The 15994-nt window shown below is 34.9% G+C and overlaps 1 protein-coding gene and 2 long non-coding RNA genes across 5 annotated transcripts in view; 2 read left to right on the plus strand and 1 right to left on the minus strand.

The window, feature by feature from the left end:
- LOC126883185 (G-patch domain and KOW motifs-containing protein) overlaps positions 1 to 15994 on the plus strand; it is a 546084-nt gene that overhangs the window by 68315 nt on the left and 461775 nt on the right. The gene's annotated exons all lie outside the window — the stretch shown is intronic.
- Positions 3972 to 15741, plus strand: LOC126883188 (uncharacterized). Its single transcript, XR_007697550.1, has 2 exons — positions 3972 to 6343; positions 15624 to 15741. It is a non-coding gene; the product is annotated as an uncharacterized LOC126883188 (long non-coding RNA).
- Positions 5571 to 9708, minus strand: LOC126883186 (uncharacterized). Its single transcript, XR_007697548.1, has 2 exons — positions 7020 to 9708; positions 5571 to 6623 (listed from the first exon to the last, which is right to left on the minus strand). It is a non-coding gene; the product is annotated as an uncharacterized LOC126883186 (long non-coding RNA).

A 15994-nucleotide genomic window follows, 5' to 3' on the forward strand; every position in this document is an offset into this window, starting at 1 on the left:
AACAAAGCAACAATATACAGAACAACTGGAACAGAAATTGGGTCAGTACGAGCACATAGAAATAGAAGGAGAATGGAAAAACATAAAGAACAGCATAATAGAGACAGCAGAACAAATAATAGGATTCCAAAAAAACAAAGAATCGAAAGAATGGTTTGATGAGGAATGTCACCAAAAAAGTCAACTGAAGCACCTCGCAAGAAACAAATGGCTACAAAGTGCCGAACAGGAACAACTGGACCAATATAGAAAAGAAAAACAAGAAGCATTGAAACTCTATAGAAGAAAGAAGAACACATGGATCTCTGAACAAATGCAAGAATTAGAAACGAATAATAAAGACAACAAGAAATTGTTCGAATAGATAAAACAACAACACATTACCAAAAAATCTGTCACAAAAATAAACAAAAAAGATTGGGAAAAACATTTCACGGACCTATACAAAAACGACAATAAGGCATATTCAGAGGATGAGGATATAAGAGATAACAGAGATGAAGAGGAAGTCGCACCTACTTATCAGGAATTCATGGAGGTATTAAAACAACTAAAAGTAAACAAAACGCCAGGGCCAGATGAAATCAACAACGAACTGATCATCAACGGCGGAGAGGAGCTCACGAAGCGAATGCACAAGTTAATGGTTACAATTTGGAAGGACGAAAGCATGCCCATAGAATGGAAAAACGGACACATCGCACCAATCTTTAAGAAAGGAGATCCAACTAAGTGCTGCAACTACAGACCAATTATGCTACTAAATACAACGTATAAGATATTGACCACAATTATAAGACACCGACTAAATCAATACACAGAAAAAATTATAGGACCATATCAACAGGGTTTTAGAACAATAGATCAAAGAAAGATCAACAATAGATGCAATACACGTACTGACACAAACAATTGAAAAAATCTATGAACATGACATAGAATTACACATACTATTCATCGACTTCCAACAGGCCTTCAACAGCATATACAGACAACAATTATTAAAAGAAATGAAAAAAATGGAGATACCGGCAAAATTAATAAGACTAACTAGAATGACAATAAAAGACTCAACAGCAAAAGTTAAAACAAATGAAGGCGATACAAATGACATCAAAATAGAACTTGAAGTAAGACAAGGAGACAGTCTGTCAACGACAAACGACACTATTTAATATCGCTCTAGAAGGAGTAATTAGGGACACAGGGCTGAAAAAGACAATTATTCAAAGCTCAACACAGACATAGGATATGCAGATGAACTGGGACTGGTAGCACGAGATAAAAAAAGACTAGAAGAGGCACTTTTAACCCTGGTAAGAGAAGCAAAGACGAGAGGACTAATAATCAATCAGAATAAAACAAAATATCTTATAAGCACACGAGACAATGTAAACAGAATAGCAGAAATAAAGATAGGTGAAAATACATTCCAGAGAGTAGATTGCTTCAAATACCTGGGGGTGATGGTGGACGGCAAAAACGGAAGGAGTATAGAGATAAACGACAGAATTAAAGCAGGTAATAGAGTATATTGGAAATATCACCAACTACTCAAGGGCAAAAACCTGAGCAAAAAAACAAAATCAAAAATATACACAGCAGCAATCAGATCAGTGATAGCCTATGGAGCAGAAGTAATGTGCCTTACGAAAAAAGACGAAGAAAAGTTAAAAATAATTGAGAGAAAAATTATAAGGATACATGGCCCAGTAAAGACAGAAACAGGGGAATATAGAAAGCTGATGAACCATGAAATAATAAATATAAATAAAGGAGAAGATATAGTAAAATTCATTAAAGCACAAAGCCTCAGATGGTTTGGGCACACACAAAGAAGAGGGGTAGAAGAAATGATCAGGAAGATAATGAACTGGAAACCAGTAAAAAATAGACCAAGAGGAAGACCAAAAATTAGATGGGAAGATCAGCTGCTAGACGATATATCAAAGATGGAAATTGCAAACTGGAGAGAAAAGATTCAGGACCGGAGAGAGTGGAAGAAGATAGTAGAGAGGACAAAAAAACATCACAACCTATGAACTAAGACCTAAAGGAAAAGCGGACTAATTTACCGCGTGAAATGGATTAAAAGAGCTCATATTTGAGCGAACTATACTCTAACAAGAGTGAACGGTCCATATAATAATTCCAGGTATGTACCTGTATAAATTACCCTCCTTGAAGTTGATGTAAAAGGTATTCACCATTTATGTATTGTCTTTTGAAAGGATTACTAGAGAAAATCCAAATAAATTTTGAAAAAATGGCTGAAATCGCTGAAATTCTTGTAACAGATTCCGTAATGAGTGTACATGGGTGGTAAATGATTTTAAATTTCACTTAAAGAAAGTGCTAAAAAGTCTAAAACATTTATGGTACTGTTCTGCATCTGGTTTCCAGGCAACCTGTTATACCGACGGTTAGTTTTTTTAATATTTTGAGTAGTAACTATGTTGGTTATCAACAATTTGATGTCAAAAATGCACATTTTGCCATTTTTTGTCTACCAATAAGAAGAAAAACATTCAAAAGAAAATTTAAGATAACCGCATTACAGAGCATGTAAAACAATTTAAACAAGGTTTTATAAATTTCGCTATACTTAATTGTTGCTTATAAAACTATAAATTAAGTCAGTTTAACGTTAATATAACTTATGTAAAAAATACAACTTATATCTCGATATTACGTGAAATAGCTCAAAGAAATGAGTAAAAATACACGGTTTTTATGACACTCAGTGTAACTACGTAACAATTGTTTTAGTTTCTATATGGACGGAATAACAAAATTTATGTAAATCTGACCAATTTTTTCTCAATTTAATTATTTATTGACAATTTAAATGAAAAATAGCCGATTTTAAGAATTTTCGTCTATAAGTTACAATGTTTTACCAAAAAACTGAAAAAAGAACCGATTAGTTTATTATTGAAATAGCCTTAAAATGAGTTGAAGTAAAATAGAATTGGAGCTTTGTTTATCAATAAACATTAACTATTCAAATTTATTTCTTACGTTTTAAGCTAACTACCTGAGGTACCCCTAAACCCTAAAAATGTCATCAAAACGACGATTTTGAAGCTCTTCCGACTGGATTAAAGAAGCTATTATCGATTCAAACAAAAGTTGTGTATTTTTAATTCTAAATTTCAACTATTTAATTAAAAATAAAGTGTTTCAGTTGAAAATTCAAAGTTGCTACACCCACCGCTTTCGCAGGCAGAATAAGAACCCTGCTATTGCATAAGTATATAGATTTTGAAAAATCATTCAAAAAGCATTCCAAAGTTTTTTCGATATGCCGTCTAGTTCTCGAGATATTTGACAATCGCCTTTCTGGACAGAGCCCTTAAATAATGTAAACATTCTTATTCAAGCTAGACATAAGCCGAGTGAGAGAGCTGACCGTGAAATTCATTTGCGATGTTTCCAAATTTACCGGATCTCGGGTTGTCTGCAAAATATATATTTACCATATACACAACGGATCGCGCGCGCTGCCCTCTACAGCGGATTTAGTGGAACCACTACAATATAAAATTCACCAAAAGGGGTGCAAAATGAGGTCCAGACAAAAATCGATTTCCTTGTACCCTAACCATTGTTACATCGAGATGTCACTATATACACGTGAATACAAGGTGAGATCCAAAATTGGATCTCGCCTTGCAAAACGGATCTCATCTTGTATAGCTTATGATACAAACGGATCTCGCCTTGATATGAAGACATATATATATATATATATATATATATATATATATATATATATATATATATATATATATATATATATATTGCTTATTTCCTGACCGTGAATTTTTAAACAGTTGGTTTTTAATTCCTGGGTTTGCGGTCTGTTATAAATAAAACACTTGATTTTGCTTAGACGTTTCGGCTCTTTGCCATTTTCAATAAGCACTTTTAATTATTAAACATTACACTGTTAACAAACATATTTTATATACAATACACGTAATATTTTGAAAATTTAAAAAAATGCACATCGTGTTTCTCTAAGATGTTATGAGAGAATGCCAGGCATGGGCATTGGGCATATGGTAAAAGCACTTCACAACGGTTTTGGATGGTGGTCGTAAAACCAAAACGATAATATACAGGAGATCAAGTTACATAATATACGAAAGAAATAAATCTGACTAATGTTTAACTTTTAATAATGGGAGCAAGATTTTTTGTAGTTGTGATCTGAGTATGTAACTCGAAATATGAATACTGAGGTGCGTATTTTTTTTTTGTATTTTATATGGAACAGAGGCTTGAACGCTAAAACAAGGATATTCATTAATGATAGAACATTATAATAGAACAGAGTATTTGATATGTGGGCATATAGAAGATTTTTAAAAATAACCTTGGTTCAAAAGATTAAGAGACAACCACGTTTTGTAACCGAATGAAATAAAGAAAAATGAGATATTAAATACAATTAAAATAAGAAATTTACATTATTTGGAAACATGTTATGAGAAATGAGATATGTGTTTATGTAGATCGTTATATAGGAAAAGATACTGGACAGAAGAAGCTTAGGACGCTGACATATATCCTGGCTAAACAAAATTGATGTAATGATACAAACTGCAACTCTGTGGAGTTGCTATAAGAGGTAGCACGTAACAAAAAAAATAAAAATGCCGTATTTAAAGTGTTTACCAATGGTGTGCTTACAACCACACTTAATTTATCAAATTGTGATATATATTGGAGAGATCTTTAATATCAGTTTTATTATTGATACAATTTTGGTCTTTCTTTATGTGGATCATCTCCAATATACATCTTTTGTTATAATTTTGCTCTTTTTCCAGAATCTGTACATTTTCAAAATCAAAACTATGGTTATTTTCTACTGAATGTTTGGCTAAGGCTGTGGTAGTTATTTTGTTTGTTTGTACACTATGTTTGTGTGCAACAATCCTTCTGTGTAGATATTGATGTGTTTGCCCAATATATGTTGAATTGCAGTCTTTACAATTTACTTTATACACAACATCCGACTGTAACCCAATACTCTGGGTATTGGGATTTGGAAGAAAAAAAGCTGATGAAAGAGGGGGAAAATAGAAGAGAAGAGGGTTAAGATACTAATGGAGAGTGGCTTAGCTCAGACGAACAAATCAAAGAGGCAGAGAGACACTATATCTCAAGTGAGGACTCGGGCTAGCTTCAGTGCACTAAATATTGACTTTAAAATATACAAACAGAGATATGGGATAATGAAAGGGTAGAAACAAGGAAGAAAATGAGACAGGTTAATGCGAGAAGGGAACGCAACTAGATAAGAACGCTGGAGACAGAATAATATGAAGATACGACAAGGAAAGAAGAAGAAAAAGGGCGCCAACTCGAACGAACAGCTCAGATTTCTGAACCGAGGATTTGAAAAGTTCGAGATTTTTGAAATAAAGAAAAACAGAATAAACGACCAATAAATAAATGACAGTGATACAATGACCTGAAATACAAAAAAAAATATTCACTATTTACCTTGTTCTGCTATATTATCAACTGGTGATACGAGACTGAAATAAAAATCAACCTTACTAAGAACAAATATATTTATAATATTTCACAACTTACAATGTATCCATGATACTTATACAACATGTGAGATAAACAATAGTGGTGGAGTTGAGAAAAATAACAATCTAGAACCCAAAGGGTTACGCCAAGTAAATTACCACCGCTATTGCGCAATATAAAAATATCAATAACGAAAACCAGGTCAGTGTCCGTAAGCGTAGCAAAATCCTATACTATGGTTAGTATACTAATATTAATTGATCCTAGACTAGATAAGGTATAATTAATACTAGAACAACTAATGGTTACACAAAAACAAATTTAATACCTTATCTAGCAGAGACTTAAAGGGTGACGTACTCACCAATCGAACTATTAAGTGTCCGAAACAATCGAAATACCAGATCTATGTCTAAGTACTATACCTAAGTAAACATAGATGCTGGAAGCTATATAAAACTAACAAAATGAGTTTGGTTAAAGAATTATCCAGAAATATTATTTAAAACCTATCGACAATCTTTATATATGTCTTAATTCCCATTTCCCTTATCAATTAATTTATTTTATTTGAATATTTATTTATTATTTACCATTACCTAACTTTATTTAAAATCCTACTTCAAAACCCTATGTATATAGTGTAGTATAGGTACCTGTTATATGCATATAAACAGTTTACACAAATTTATTACTGTAGAGTAAAAACCAAAATATTTATAGGTATGAATTGAAATAAAGAAAAAAAAAACTCTTATCTTTTGCAACTCCTGGGTATATTCATAGGAAGGTCCACTAGATTTGGGAAATCTCTGGCCACTATAACATCTGTGTGGAGCGGTCTGAAGTTGAGAGGTTCTGTGGATGTATTTGGTGAAACGGGTCGGTAATGGTTTATGATGTCCTACTATTAGTTATATAAAGTATGTTTATCCATTTATTTATCCATAAAAAAAAATCCAATTAAGTATCCAAATTAGTTATATAAGGTATATTTAACCATAAAAAAATCCAGCTAAGTATCCATATTATGGGTGGAATGGAAATATGATGTAGAATGTAAAACGAACCTAAAAATACACATTTAAGACCTCTAGCCACTCTCTATAATGCAATTACATCCATTTCCCCGGACCCAAACAAAGCATTGCTGTCCCAAACAAGTAAACATTAGGTTATGTCCCGTCAAACTTGTCAATCTGAGCAATGTCACTTTCTGACATTTTCGCAGCTGCGCGTTTATAGAATGGTCTACACACTTACCAGTTTTTCAAATGGATTCATAAAAACCCAAAAAAACCAATATGAATGCCACACCTTATACGCACTAATAATAAAAAAAATATCAAAGCACTCTCCTAACAGGACATAAAAACATGATTAAATGTTGGGTTACGATGAAACGGTAGCAATATGTATATGTACATATATCAGAACAGAAGGATAAATAATTTGATTTCGCTTACCCTGGGATCTCTGATACGTGACCACGTGGTATAATTTATGTTATAATTTCTTGAATTCTTGTTTTTTTGTTACTTTGGAGATTGTCTGTTGAGTTTCCTGATGTTTAGTTTACTGGTGGTATGTAATATATTTAATTTCAGTCCATTATTTTCCCAGAGTTCGTCTACAAATAGCAACAGCTCACGTATCAGAGCGGATGTTCTTTAACCAACTGATTTTACTATTACGAGTTTCGCTTCTCTCTCCCGTCCCGTAGGTCGTTCGGCCTGCGCCGACACGTCGAAGCGTTAGGGAGTTATAAAGATACATAGGCGCATCAAATAAAACACTTACGGGGTAGCAATAAATGCTACATTCTCCCCTATCTTCAGTAAAAAAAAGGAAAACTTCCAGAAGTTTCCTTTTTTTTTGTTTTCTTCAGGGATGACATGATGTTAATTTTACCACCTAAACCATTGGCAGAGGAGAGACCGGACCGAAATCAATGACGCAGTAAGAGAGAGATAGAGAATACGCGAGATACATTGAATTACGTTTTTCATAAGACATAACAGAGAGGGGATGTGTAACTGACCAGAGTTATCAAACGAGATAACGTAATTTAATTTAGTAGGACTACAGGTTAAGAAAGGAAGAAGATACAAAAAAAAAATTACATCTTAATCACCTACGTTTTAACTACAATACTATAATCTTATAGAGAAAGTTAACTATTTACACCACTTATCATCTACATTCTCAAGTGTTAGTATAAACCTCATTAAAACTACATTATGGTTGTATATTAACAACCCTTTAAAATACTACTACCAAGAACCATTTACAACAACTAACCTAAAACGAATCCTATCAATATACCCAACAATGACACTAGAATGACCAGATTCTATTAATCACCCAAGAGTTCACTGAGGGCCTAATTTATTAGGACTAGTTAAAACTATATTACTAGAAACCTAAACATATATGATGTGGTTCTGGATATCAAGAACATAGAAAATTCAAGGTAAAAATAATCCATAACATCTCTACTAGCTTTCATAGCAGTAGGAAGACATAATAAGGTAAAGACCCTAGCAATGCCACTATACTCATGGTATAGGGTATGCAAAAAGGTAAAGATACTGGCAAGCCCGCATCTACTCTTGGTAGAGGGTCTGCACAAAGGTAAAAGACATTAAATGTCCTAATTGTAATACCTAAACTGTACTATTTACGTGGTCCAATTCCACACTCACGACAAAGACAGTGAAGGACAGATTCTTAGGACTCTATACACAAGATAAAGGTAAGAGGTATACTCAATCAAGATATAGATAAGTGACAAACTCATCAAGGTAAAGGTACAACATGAACCCAAGATAAAGGTAAAGACAACGTCAATTCAGGTAAAGATAACGATAACCTCACATCTACCTTTTCATATTTAAGGCAGAAGAACATCTACTAGCATAATGCTCATTAGAGAGACAAATAAGGTAACTCACATACTCACATCCAAGCAGGTGGTGGAGAGAGAGGTAAACAACTTCAGGTAATGAGGTATATTAAACTCGAATCGTTTAAAATAAATAATAGTATAGGAGATGACATCGAAGTCAAATGGACTTACTTACTGCCGAATATTAGAACGATCCAATTCTAAATGACACATTCTAATTTCAGCCTAAGAGACACTCAAGGAACAACTGATAGGTATTAATATATTTCTGAGCCAAGTGGAGTGCACAAGTCCAGGGTGATCAATCCTGAACCCACGCTAAAACCCTGAAACAGTTATGTGACTATATAAGTTTTATGGCCATGGTTCGCGACCCATGCAAAACCATAAATCAAAAGAGTATTAAAAAAAACAACATTCCCTAACTATCCCTGTAAATACCTATTCAACCAAGAACTCAAGATGGGGAAAATTCCCATTATCCATCCTGTACTCCTATGATATATACTTTGTTCTTTTAAGAGACAGCTAACAATAAAATGACCGAGTTAGTAACCGGGCTTTAGTGACCGAGCTACTAAACAATATTAAGATAAGATAAAAATTAAAAAAAAAATGGATGGCAAAGACATATGTTGGCCAGGCAAACAAAACCGGTAAATAGGTCTTAAATAAACAAACTGGTCCCTTACACGTTAATCTTCGTCTGAAGATGAATAATCTAAATTATCAACCAAGTTATGTGGACCTACTGTCTTATCCTCGAGTAAGTCTTTAATATGAAACCTTCCCAGTTTCTTACCAGTAGAAGTTTCCTTTAACTCATAAATTAAAGGAGAAATAACTTTAATGACAGTACAAGGTATGTATTTTTGACACAGCTTGGCAGATTGGAAATTCACTTTATCAGATTTGACAAAATTTTTCTTTAAAACGGAATCTCCAACCCTGAAAGATAAGGCTCGCTTTCTCAGGTTATAATGGCACTTATTTCTGTCATAAGATGCCTTTAAACGTTTTCGAACATCAACATAAATATCAGGAAGATTCTGAATGTCTTCTAAGCGGTGTAACTTATCTGATATAGTAGGAAAATTTGTGGCATTTTCTGAGATTTTACCAAAATAATCACCAGAGAGAGGAACATGACGACCAAACATTAAATAAGATGGAGGACATTTGGTTACTTCGTGAGATGAAGTCCTGATCGCTTGTACTATAGAGTGGATATGGGTATCCCAAGCTCTCTGATCCGGAAATGAATAAGATCTTAAAGCAGTCACGATTGATTTATTAACTCTTTCCGTATGATTAACTTGTGGATGATAATTTGCATTGTACCAGATCTTTTGTACATTATATTTTGCCATGAGATCACGAAAAGCCTTAGCTGTGAACTGGGGTCCATTGTCGCATGACACGATCTGTGGGACTCCATAAATCAGGAAAACTTCATTCTCCAGATACTTAATAATAGATGAAGTAGTTGCCTTAGGCATGGTATGAACCAAAGGGAATTTGGTAAAGTAATCAACAACTACTAAAGCATATTGCGAACCTTTATATGATCTAGGATAAGGACCAATGAGATCTAAAGAGACAAGTTGAAAAGGAAAATCAATCCGTCGATAACTACCCATTAAACCTGGTTGAGGAAGATTTGTCGACTTACACGTAGCACAAATTTTGCATCGAGCGATATAGCCACGAATAGTCTGGCGCATCTTCGGCCAGTAATAAAGTTCGGATATACGACGAAAAGTTTTGTAAAAACCAAAATGAGCTGCAGTAGGATGGTCATGAAAAGTGGCCAAAACCTCTGCTCTATTAGGAGTTGGAACTACTATCTTCCACTCCGACATTCCAGTAAGGGCATCCATAGAACTTAGCACATGTTTATACAAAACACCATGCTCAACTTTAAAATCAGGAAATTTGCCTGGTACATTCTGTACATCATACAACATTTTTTTATACCAATCATCTGGTTGTAACGAAGATAAGTCTAACAAATTAATATCAAATGTCCTAGAAAGGGCATCAGCGACTACTACACCTGCAGCTTTGCGATGAACGATTTTATAGTCATACTGTGCCAATTTTAAAATCCACCTAGCCAAACGAGGAGATGGGTTCTTCATACTTTGTAACCACACCAGACTACTATGGTCAGTTATGACCGTAAACGAACGACCCTCAAGAAAATATCTGAAATGTTCAATGCCCGTAATTATAGCTAACAACTCCTTTTCAGTTGTAGTATAATTTTTCTGGGCTTTGTTTAATTTCTTGCTTGTATAGGCTATCGGATGTTCTTCTCCATCTACGATTTGATACAGTACACCTCCAGATGCGGTGTTGGAACAATCTGTCATCAAATGAAAGGGTTTATTAAAATCTGGGGCTACCATAACTGGAGAATTTGTGAGAGCCTCCTTGATTTTAACGAAAGCTTCATTAGCCTCAGGAGTCCACACAATATTTTGTCCCTTTTTCCTATTTTGAAGAAGATCAGTGATAGGAGATAACAAGGTAGAATAAGACTTAACGAACTTCTTATAATAACCCACCATTCCTAACAATCGACGGACCTGAGTGGTATTTTTAGGCACAGAAAAATCATGAATAGCTGACACCTTGTCAGGGTCAGTATGTAGGCCATGGGAATCAACAACATATCCTAAAAACTTAATAGAGTCACGACAAAAGCTGCTTTTGTCTAAGTTAATTGTCAAATTTGCATCTTTTAGACGCTGAAACAACTGTTGCAATACCGAGATATGAGTGTCGAAATCAGGAGTAATGACTAGAATATCATCAAGGTAATATTGACAATAGGGATCTAAAGCAGGACCTATTACCAAATCCATTAATCTACACATAGTCTGGGGAGCAGACACCAGACCAAAAGGCATTGTAGTAAACTGGTACAATCCTTTGCCACTTACTGCAAAGGCAGTAAGCTTCTTACTCTCTTCGCTTAATGGAATCTGTAGAAATGCCTTCTTTAGGTCAATGGATGAAATGTATTTAGCATTTTGTAGCTTAGTGAGGATGATATCTATACGAGGTATAGGATAGGCATCCCTATTCATCGTAATGCTGTTAAGTTTACGTCCGTCGAAACAGACACGAAAAGTCCCATCCTTCTTCTTTGTTAACCATAAGGGGCTACAAAAGCTGGACGAAGACTGCTCGATAATACCAAGCTTAAGCATTTCATCCACCTCCTTTACCAAGCTTTCATGCCAGGCTTGAGGCAAGGGATATTGGTATTGCCTGAAGGGCTTAGACGAACCCACATCAATGTGGTGTTCGATGAGGTGAGTTCTACCTAACTGATTCTTCGAAGAGATAGAAGAGAATGATTTGATAACATTATCCAACTGTTCTAACTCCTGAGCATTAAGTTTACTCATATCTTTAACTGCATTCACACAAGAGACATTAAAAGAGGACACAGATAAGGAAAATTCAGTAAAATTTAATTCACTATTAAATGTTCTCAGAAAATCCATCCCTAGGATAACTGAATTCTTAACAGAAGGTATAACAAAAAATGTAACCATCCTTGTACACGAACTAACAGAAATCTCAGTTGTAAACTGACCTAAAATCGGTTGAACTTGACCATCTGCTGTAGTCACTTGCAAACTCTTATCCATTCCTATCTTAACATTAGAATTCTGGAGAAATTCCAGACCTAAAGAACCCAAAATAGAGATATTGGACCCTGTGTCCAGCAAAGCTAAACAAGAATGTCCCAAGATAGAGATTTCAAGGTACGGACGATTATCCTTGGTTTTACGGACTAACAATGAATTTATGTCAACATCAATAAGTGAAGGTAAAGGATTACTTGGAGAAACTACAGAAGAATCACACTGTACATAATCGACTAACGTTGTCCTCTTTTCGGTTGGTGTTTGCCGTTCTGAGGTCGTTTGTCTTTCGATAGAGGGTGAGATGGTTGACTTGTCGAAGCTTGTGCTTCCAGGCTCGAGAAACCAGTTCCTTGGTTTTGAGGATTTTCGGTAGTATTCCCTGTATCTTGATGAGGGGCGGCTGCCAGGGACGATCCACCCCTTCTCTCGTTTCCCGAACAGAATTGGCATTCGAATTTACGGACCCCTTGACGTCCACATCCATAGCAAAACCGAATTCTAGGCTCAGGACAGTCGTAGTACCCGTGTCCTTGCTGACGACAGTTCCAACAGATAATCTTCGAATTAAAGGTAGATACGTTACCAGACCGAGAATAATTTTGCCTACCAGAATAGGATGATTCATGATTTTTAAAATTAGAACGGCTAGGGACACTAGATGCAGTGTCAGAAGACCATGACAAAACTTCTTCCAATTTCTTACATTTTTGAGTAAGATCCGCAATAGAAGAAATGTCTGTAAGTGCCAGACTGGAATGATACGATGGCAACAAATTTCTGTTAATGATCCGGACAATATGAGATTCAGAGAGAGGAGTCTCCAGACGTTTACACAGACTAACAATCTCGTTAATAAATATGGTAACTTTCTCCTGTGGAGCTTGTTTGCGGGATTTAATTTCGTCCAAAAGGCTGTCTTCATAATTGTAAGGAAGAAAATCTGACCTAAGTTTGGCAACTAACTGTTGCCATGAAGCGAAACTACCTCGGTTATTGAGGTACCAAGTAAAGGCTGAATCCTTAAACAAGTCTCCTGCCGATGAAAAGCATTCATCCTCGCTGTTGCCACGCGCTAGACGCAAACATTCTACTTTCTCCAAGAAGCTAACTACATTTTCATCCGAACCACCAGAAAAACGTACACCCCATTTATGAATAGGAGCCGACCTAATAAAAGGAAATGAATTTACCGAGACACTAGCGTTATGAGGAGTGGAGTGAGCCTGTGGAGTTGCTTTAAACTCAAGTTCTCCTTCCAGATTAAGAATCTTGAAGTTAAGAGACTTCTTGATGGCATCCTCTTCATCGGTCGCTGACTCTAACAAATGAACCCTACCTGAAACATGACCTAAACGGGAAGTCAAACGACCATATAACACATCATTATGGGAGCCAACAAAAGAGCTAATTTGGGCCTTGAGATCTGCAATAGTGACTTCTATTTCACGGACCTCATCATCAAACTTTAGGTGGAAAGCTGACAGAACAGCATGACTCCGATTTGCTGAAGCTTGCTTTAAGGCACCTCTCAACAAGACTACTTTAGCCTCATCCGTAGTTAACGATGGGTCGGTCAGCTGACGAATTTTTAATTCATAATCCAATTCAGGAGTTAGCAGATGCTCTACCTTAAAAGATGCCATTTTATGCAACTGGGGAATACACTTGAGAATGCGATATAAAAGTAGGCAAAGTTCAACTTACTCTCTATCCTCAAGCTAATGTTCACTATGAATGGTTTTACCAGCAATGCTTATTTGTTCGGTCCAGCCGCTAATCCTGATGCAATGCACTGCTGTAACTCCAAAGAAACCTAAAATTTTAAGAGAATGTTACTTCAAGGTAGTGAAGTGAGCTATTTGGATGCTACGAACTTTTATAACGATGACGTTATTGATGTTAAGGTATTTAGAATTTTAAAATTTAAATTTACTTTAATTATTCTTAGTCCAAAATAGATCTCTAGTTAATAAAAAAAAACAAAGCAATTTATTCAGTCTATCCAGTATATAGCAAAACAAGTTTATTTAATATCTATAATAGATATAAAATAATGTGCAAAGCAAGTTGAAGTAGAAAAATAAATGTTAAAATACAACTACCCCAGAGAAAACCAAAAGTTCAAGGAGATATTTTTAAAGCCAGAAGTGCAAAAGAAGCCACACGTTGGGTCAGAGCCAATTTGTAACCCAATACTCTGGGTATTGGGATTTGGAAGAAAAAAAGCTGATGAAAGAGGGGGAAAATAGAAGAGAAGAGGGTTAAGATACTAATGGAGAGTGGCTTAGCTCAGACGAACAAATCAAAGAGGCAGAGAGACACTATATCTCAAGTGAGGACTCGGGCTAGCTTCAGTGCACTAAATATTGACTTTAAAATATACAAACAGAGATATGGGATAATGAAAGGGTAGAAACAAGGAAGAAAATGAGACAGGTTAATGCGAGAAGGGAACGCAACTAGATAAGAACGCTGGAGACAGAATAATATGAAGATACGACAAGGAAAGAAGAAGAAAAAGGGCGCCAACTCGAACGAACAGCTCAGATTTCTGAACCGAGGATTTGAAAAGTTCGAGATTTTTGAAATAAAGAAAAACAGAATAAACGACCAATAAATAAATGACAGTGATACAATGACCTGAAATACAAAAAAAAATATTCACTATTTACCTTGTTCTGCTATATTATCAACTGGTGATACGAGACTGAAATAAAAATCAACCTTACTAAGAACAAATATATTTATAATATTTCACAACTTACAATGTATCCATGATACTTATACAACATGTGAGATAAACAATAGTGGTGGAGTTGAGAAAAATAACAATCTAGAACCCAAAGGGTTACGCCAAGTAAATTACCACCGCTATTGCGCAATATAAAAATATCAATAACGAAAACCAGGTCAGTGTCCGTAAGCGTAGCAAAATCCTATACTATGGTTAGTATACTAATATTAATTGATCCTAGACTAGATAAGGTATAATTAATACTAGAACAACTAATGGTTACACAAAAACAAATTTAATACCTTATCTAGCAGAGACTTAAAGGGTGACGTACTCACCAATCGAACTATTAAGTGTCCGAAACAATCGAAATACCAGATCTATGTCTAAGTACTATACCTAAGTAAACATAGATGCTGGAAGCTATATAAAACTAACAAAATGAGTTTGGTTAAAGAATTATCCAGAAATATTATTTAAAACCTATCGACAATCTTTATATATGTCTTAATTCCCATTTCCCTTATCAATTAATTTATTTTATTTGAATATTTATTTATTATTTACCATTACCTAACTTTATTTAAAATCCTACTTCAAAACCCTATGTATATAGTGTAGTATAGGTACCTGTTATATGCATATAAACAGTTTACACAAATTTATTACTGTAGAGTAAAAACCAAAATATTTATAGGTATGAATTGAAATAAAGAAAAAAAAACTCTTATCTTTTGCAACTCCTGGGTATATTCATAGGAAGGTCCACTAGATTTGGGAAATCTCTGGGCACTATAACATCTGTGTGGAGCGGTCTGAAGTTGAGAGGTTCTGTGGATGTATTTGGTGAAACGGGTCGGTAATGGTTTATGATGTCCTACTATTAGTTATATAAAGTATGTTTATCCATTTATTTATCCATAAAAAAAAATCCAATTAAGTATCCAAATTAGTTATATAAGGTATATTTAACCATAAAAAAATCCAGCTAAGTATCCATATTATGGGTGGAATGGAAATATGATGTAGAATGTAAAACGAACCTAAAAATACACATTTAAGACCTCTAGCCACTCTCTATAATGCAATTACATCCATTTCCCCGGACCCAAACAAAGCATTGCTGTCCCAAAC

This window comes from Diabrotica virgifera, chromosome 4 (genome assembly GCF_917563875.1).
Source record: "Diabrotica virgifera virgifera chromosome 4, PGI_DIABVI_V3a".
In the NCBI taxonomy this organism is placed as follows: domain Eukaryota; kingdom Metazoa; phylum Arthropoda; class Insecta; order Coleoptera; family Chrysomelidae; genus Diabrotica; species Diabrotica virgifera.